This window comes from Saccopteryx leptura, chromosome 1 (genome assembly GCF_036850995.1).
Source record: "Saccopteryx leptura isolate mSacLep1 chromosome 1, mSacLep1_pri_phased_curated, whole genome shotgun sequence".
Classification (NCBI taxonomy): Eukaryota; Metazoa; Chordata; class Mammalia; order Chiroptera; family Emballonuridae; genus Saccopteryx; species Saccopteryx leptura.
Window position 1 is genome coordinate 95225203 of NC_089503.1, and position 7654 is coordinate 95232856.

General features: G+C 37.0%; 1 pseudogene; it reads left to right on the forward strand.

Annotated features, from left to right (window-relative positions):
- The first annotated feature begins 898 nt into the window (after positions 1–898).
- Positions 899–7313, forward strand: LOC136388096 (elongation factor 1-alpha 1 pseudogene; annotated as a pseudogene).
- Positions 7314–7654: the final 341 nt, after the last annotated feature.

The window sequence follows — 7654 nt, forward strand, 5'->3', positions numbered from 1 at the left end:
TCAGCTGACTAAAAAAACAGCATGCCCTAAAGAGGAGTCAAGCAGGCACTAGACACTGTGTAGAATAAGGATGCCCAACTAGACAGACATTGCACAGCATGTAATACACACAACCAAGGTTAACCCCTAGAGCCTGACCAGGCAGTGGCGCAGTGGATAGAGCATCAAACTAGTATGTGGAGGACCCAGGTTTGAGACCCGAAGGTTGCCAGCTTGAGCATGGGCTCATCTGGTTTGAGCAAGGCTCACCAGCTTGGACCCAAGATCACTGGCTTGAGCAAGGGGTTACTCAGTCTGCTGAAGGCCCACGGTCAAGGCACATATGAGAAAGCAATCAATGAACAACTAAGGTGTCACAACGAAAAACTGATGATTGATGCCTCTCATCTCTCTCAGTTCCTGTCTGTCTGTCCCTATCTATCCCTCTCTCTGACTCTCTGTCTCTGAAAAAAAAAAAGGTTGACCCCTAGAGCCAGCTAGCATGAAGGGATAACTGTACTCACATAAGGACCAACAGCATTCAATATTCACATACAACAAGAGGGAAAATAGACCCTCAAGAAGTATTCCTAAAACAAGGTAAACAGGTGGCCTGGAGGGTAGTACCACTGAGCCCATTTTTCTCATAAAGACAACGTAAAAATGTTGATAGTGCTACCTAATAAACAGACAAAATGGGCAGACAGAGAAATACGACCCAAATGAGTCAACAAGAGAAATCCCAAGAAAAAGAACTAAATGAAATGGAAATAACCGAACTACCAGGTGCAGAGTTTAAAATAATGATTTTTAAGATGCTCAAGGATCTTAGAGCAACAATGGATGAATATAATGAGCACCTAAATAAAGAGATAGCAAGCATCAAAAAGGATATTGAAATAATAAAAAGGAAACAGAAATGACAAATACAATATCAGAAAAGAAGACTGCACTAGAAGGAATCAACAGCAGGCTGGATGAAGCAGAGGACTGTATCAGTGATTCAGAGGACAAGAGAAATGAAAGCACAGAAGCAGTGCAGCAAAAAGAAAAGAGGCTCAAAAAGACTGAGGAAACTCTAAGAGACCTCTGTGACAATATGAAGAGGAACAACATGCCCACTGTAAGGTTTCCTAAAGGGGAAGAGTATGAACAAGGGATAGAGAACCTGTTTGAAAAAACCATAGCTGAAAATTTCCTTAAATTGATGAAGGAAAAAGTCACACAAGTTCAGGAAGGACAGAGAGTCTCATTAAAGAGGAACCCAAGGAGGCCTACAACAAGACACATCATAATTAAAGTGCCAAAGCTAAGAGACAAAGAAAGAATACTAAAAGGTGCAAGAGAAAAGCAGCTAATTACCTACAGAGGAGCCCCCATAAGGATGACATCTGACTTCTCAACAGAAACACTTGAGGCCAGAAGAGATTAGCAAGAACTATTCAAAGTGATGCAAAACAGAAACTGAAAAATAAGACTTCTTTATCCAGCAAAGCTATCAGTTATAATTGAAGGAGAAATAAAAAAGCTTCCCAGACAAAAAAACTCAAAGAATTTATTATAACCAAAACAGTACTGCAAGAAATGTTAAGAGGCTTGCAGAAAAAGAGCAAAGAAAAAATAAATTGAGAAAAAGAGGATTATAGATTTAAAGAATAAAATGGCAATAAACAACTACATACCAATAATAACCTTAAATGTAAATGGATTAAAAGCTCCAATCAAAAGAAATAGGGTAGCTGCATGAATAAGAAAATAAGATCCATACATATGCTGTTTACAAGAGACCCACCTCAGAACAAAAAATACACATAGACTGAAAGTGAAAGGATGGAAAAAAGTATTTCACGCAAATGGAAATAAATTTTAAAAAATTTATTGCCGGGGTAGCAATACTTTATCTGACAAAATAATCTTTAAAAGAAAGGCGATATTAAGGGGAAAAGAAGGTCACTACATAAAGATAAAGGGAACAATCCAACAGGAAAATATAATCATTATAAATATCTATGTACCTAATATAGGAGCACCAAAATGTATAAAGCAGATTTTGATGGACCTAAAGGGTGAGATCAACAGAAATACTATAATAGTGAGGATATTAAACTCCACTAACATCAATGGATAGATTCTCCACACAGAAAATTAACAAAGAAACAATGGCCTTAAATGACACACTAGAGCAACTGGATTTAATAGATATCTTCACAACCTTTCACACCAAAGCTGCAGAATATACATTCTTTTCAAGTGCTCATGGTACATTCTCTAGGATAGACCACATGTTAAAACACAAAAGAAGTAACAACAAATTTAAGAAGACTGAAATCATATCAAGCATCTACTCAGATCACAATGGTGTGAAACTAGAAATCACCTACAATAGAAAAACTGAAAAACATTCAAACACTTGGAGGCTAAATAGCCTGTTATTAAAAAACAAATGGTTAACAATGAGATGAAGGAAGAAATAAAAATTTTTCTTAAAACAAATGAAAATGAACATACAACTCAAAATTTATGAGACACAGCAAAAGCAGTCCTTAGAGGGAAGTTCATAGCAATACAGGCATACCTTAAGATGCAAAAAAAAAAGCTCAAATAAACACCTTAACACTGCTTGTAAAAAGAACAACAAATAAGCCTAGAGGAAGTAGAAGAAAGGAAATAGAGATCAGAGCAGAAATAAATGACATAGAGGCTAAAACCACAGTACAAAAAAAAATCAATGAAACCAAGAGCTGGTTATTTACAAAGTTAACCAAGATTGATGAACTTTTAACCAGATTCATCAAAATAAAGAGAGAGAGAAGACTCAAATAAATAAAATTAGAAATGAAAAGGGAGAAGTAACAACTGACACCACAGAAATACAAAGGATTGCAAGTAAATACTATTGAGATCTATATGCCAAAAAATGAACAACCTAGGTGAAATGGATAAATTCCTAGAAACATACAATCTTCCAAAACTCAATCTGGAAGAATCAAAAAACCTAAACAGACCAATTACAACAAATGAAATTGAAAGAGTTATCAAAAGATTACCAACAAACAAAAGTCCTGGACCAGATGGATTCACAGGCAAATTTTTACCAAATAGTCAAAGAAGAACTAACACCTATCCTTCTAAAGCTATTTCAAAAAATTCAAGAGGAGGGAAGACATCCAAGCTCCTTTTATGAGGCAACCATGATCCTCATTCCAAACCCAGGTAAAGACACTACATTGAAAGAAAACTATAGACCAATATCCCTGATGAACATAGATGCTAAAATTCTAAACACAATATTAGGAAAACGGATCTAGCAATACATTAAAAAGTCATACATCATGACCAAGTGGGATTTATTCGGGGAGGCAAGGCTGGTACAATATTCATAAATCAAAAATTTGATTCAGCACATAAAAAACAGAAGGTAAAAAAATCACATGATTATATCAATAGATGCAGAAAAAGCATTTGATAAAATCCAGCCTCCATTTATGATCAATACTCTCAGCAAAGTGGGCATACAGGGAACATACCTCAACATGATAAAGGCTATCTATGACAAACCCACAGCCAGCATCATAATCAATGGGAAAAAATTAAAAGCAATCCCCTTAAGATCAGGAACAAGGCAGGGTTCTCCCTTTCTACCACTCTTATTTAATATATTTCTTGAAGTCCTAGCCAGAGCAATAACACAAGAATAAGAAATAAAAGGCATCCGAATTGAAAAATAAGAAGTAAAACTATCATTATTTGCTGATGACGTGATACTGTACATAGAAAACCCTAAAGCCTCAGTCAAAAAACTACTGGACCTGATATATAAATTCAGCAAAGTGGCAGGATATAAAATTAATATTCAGAAATCAGTACAACATTTCTGTACAACAGCAATAAACTGTCTGATAAATAAATTAAGGAAACAATCCCCTTCACTATTGCAACCAAAAAAATAAAGTACCTAGGAGTAAATTTAACCAAGGAGGTAGAAGACTTGTACCCAGAAAATTATAAGATATTGAAAAAAGAAATCAAGGAAGTACAAACAAGTAGAAGCACATACTGCATTCATGGAGAGGAAAAATAAACATCATTAAAATGTCTGTATTACCCAAAGCAATCTATAAATTCAATGCAATTCCCATTAAAATACCAATGACATACTTCAAAGATATAGAACAAATATTCTAAAAATTTATATGGAACCAAAAAAGAACACAAATAGCCTCAGCAATTCTGAAAATGAAGAATAAAGTGGGAGGTATACTTCTTGATACCAAGTTAAACTACAAGGCCATTGTACTCAAAACAGCTTCGTACTGGCATAAGAACAAGCATACAGATCAATGGAACAGAACAGAAAACCCAGAAAGAAACCCAGGCCTTTATGGTCAACTGATATTTGACAAAGGAGGTAAGAGCATACAATGGAGTAAAGACAGTCTCTTTAATAAAAAGTGTTGGGAAAACTGGACAGGTACATGCAAAAAAATGAAACTAGACCACCAACTTACACTATTCACAAAAATAAACTGAAAATGGGTAAAAAAACTTAAATGTAAATCGTAAAACTATAAACATCTTGGAAGAAAACATAGGCAGTAAACTCTCCAATATCTCTTGTAGCAATATTTTTGCTAATTTATCTTGACAGGCAAGAGAAATAAAAGACAAAATAAACAAATGGGACTATATCAAACTAAAAAGCTTTTGCACAGCAAAAGACTCCATAAACAAGGAGTCTTCTAAAAAGACAACTCATATAATGGGAGAACTTATTCGCTGATACATCTGATAAGGGTTTAATAACCAAAACTTATAAAGAACTTCTAAAAGTCAACATCAGGAAGGTAAATAATCCAATTAAAAAATGGGCAAAAGAACGGAATAGACACTTCTCCAAAGAGGACATACAGATGGCCAATAGGCATATGAAGAAATGTTCAACATCATTAATCATCAGAGAAATGCAAGTTAAAATCACTATGAGATACCACCTCACATCTGTCAAAATGTCGCTCATTAAAAAATCAACACACAATAAGTGCTGGTGAGGGTGTGGAGAAAAGGGAACCCTCCTGCACTGCTGGTGGGAATGCAGACTTATGCAGCCACTGTGGAAAACAATATGAAGTTTCCTCAAAAAATTAAAAATAAAACTGTCTTTTGACCCAGCTATTCCACTTTTAGGAATATATCCTAAGCATACCAAATCACTGATTCAAAAGAAGATATGCATTCCCATGTTTATTGCAACATTGTTTACAATAGCCAAGATCTGTAAACAGCCCACATGTCTGTCAGTGGATGAGTGGATTAAAAAGCTGTGATATAAATACCCAATGGAATAGTATGCGGCCATGAAAAAGAAGGAAATCTTACCTTTTGTGACAGCATGGATGGACCTGGAGATTATTATGCTAAGTGAAATAAGCCCAGCAGAGAAAGACAAATATCACGTGATCTCATTTTATATGTGGAATCGAGTGAACAAAGTGAATTGAGGAATAGAGTAGAGGCAGAAGCAGTGTCACAGGGAGCAGAGGGACAGCTGTCAGAGGGAAGGGGGATGAGGGGATGGGATCAGAGAAGGTGAAGGGATTAGTGAAATTATATATACATAACACATAGAAACAAATATCAGGACAGCAAATCCCAGAGGGAAAGAGGAGGAAATTAGCAGGAGGGGGACAAACAGGGTGGAGGTGAGAAAGTTATGTTGAGTGGGACACTTGAATCCTTGATAACATAATAAGTTAAAATTAATAAAAAAATTTTTTAAAAAGATTAGTTTGGTTATATTATGGATATTCAGTGGAAAGAGTAGATATAGAACTAATTGGTTAGAAAATTATTCCAGAAATCCTGATGGACTATGATGTTGTGGTGATGATAAAAAAAAATAAAGAGAATTAGAAAGGTTTAATCAGTATTCAGGAGGACGAGTTTATGGCTTTGTGGTTACTGGTCAGACATCAATAAATAAGAAAGCCCTGGGCGAAGGGTCATCCCTTGTGAGAGCCTGAAGTATTCACACCCCAGCCTGCTCTGACCACTCACCTAGTACTTCATATAACCGCATTTTTTTTAGAAATTGAGAATTCAGGATGGTGAATATCTATCAAAGAAATAGTATGGCCCATACAAATAGAAGGAAATATTAGGTCAGAAATATAGGCTGCACATATTAGCACAATATATAGAAGAGCATCTTTTGAAATACAATAATCATTTGGAAATTCTTTAAAAATAGCTAAGTACTAGTTTTGAAACCTAGGGGCAACTAATGAAAAGGAGTTTAATCAATTCAGTATGTATTTATCCCATAAGTTAACAAATGAAAATGTGGGCCAAAAAATCATATTTGTATGGTCCTGTATAGTTATCATGCTTCCCATCCACACTCAGACTCACTTCCCTCATTCTAACTTCTTTTGGTATGTTAGGCTCAGATATACACTGTGGCTGAAATAGAGACATCATGAGGCCAAGAGAAAACAGGATTTTGGACAGAAAAAAAATGGCCCATCCACACTGTCCCTTCTCTGGCTATTCTGCAATGATACTGCAAGAGCAGTATTGAGTGATATGGAGCCCTGCTCAAGGCATCCTCATGATGGCTTGCTATTTAGTGAGATGAAATATTGAAACATGATCCAGATGAATAGAGGGACTCCCTGTTTTCAGAGGAGAATTTAGGATTTCAAGCCTTTGCTCCTGCCTCTCCAGGATGTCTACAAAATTGATGATATTGGTACTATCCCTGTGAAAACTGGTATTCCCAAACCCTGTATAATGGTTATCTGTCCTCTCATTAGTGTTACAACTGAAGTAAAGTCTATTGAAATGCATTATAAACTTGAATGAAGCTCTTCCTAGGGACCATGTGTGCTTCAATATCAAGAATGTGTCTATCAAAGATGTTCATGACACAGTGTGGCTAGTGACAGCCAAAATGACCCATCAAGCAGCTGGTTTCACAGCTCAGGTGGTTATCCTGAACCATCCAGACCAAATCAGTGCTGAATATGCACCTGTGCTGCATTGTCACACAGCTACTGCCACTTGCAAGTTTGCTGAGATGAAGAACATTGTCGTTCTGGAAAAAAGCTGTAAGAATGTCCCAAATTCTGGAAATCTGGAGATGCTGCCATCATCAGTGTGGTTCCTGGCAAGCCCATGTGTGTTGAAAGCTTCTCTGACTTCCCTCCTCTGGGTCATTTTGCTGTTTATGACATGAGACAAACAGTTGCTTGGGCATCATCAAAGCAGTGGACAAGAAGGCAGCTGAAGCTGGCAGAGTCACCAAGTCTGCCCAGAAATCTCAGGAGGCTAAATAAATGTTGCTAATACCTGCCACTCTGTCTTAATCAGTGGTGGAAGAACAGTCCCAGAACTGTTAGCCTTGCCTGACCAGGTGGTGGCACAGTGGATAAAGTGTCAGCCTAGGATGCAAAGGACCCAGGTTTGAAACCTCAAGGGTACTGGCTTGAGCACAGGCTCATCCAGCTTGAGCGTGAACTCACCAGCTTGAGCATGAGGTCCCTGGCTCAAGAGTGGGATCATAGACATGACTCCATGGTTTCTGGCTTGAGCCCAAGGTCGCTGGCTTGAGCAAGGGATCACTCGCTCTACTGTAGCCCCCTGATCAAGGCACACATGAAAAAGCAAACAATGAACA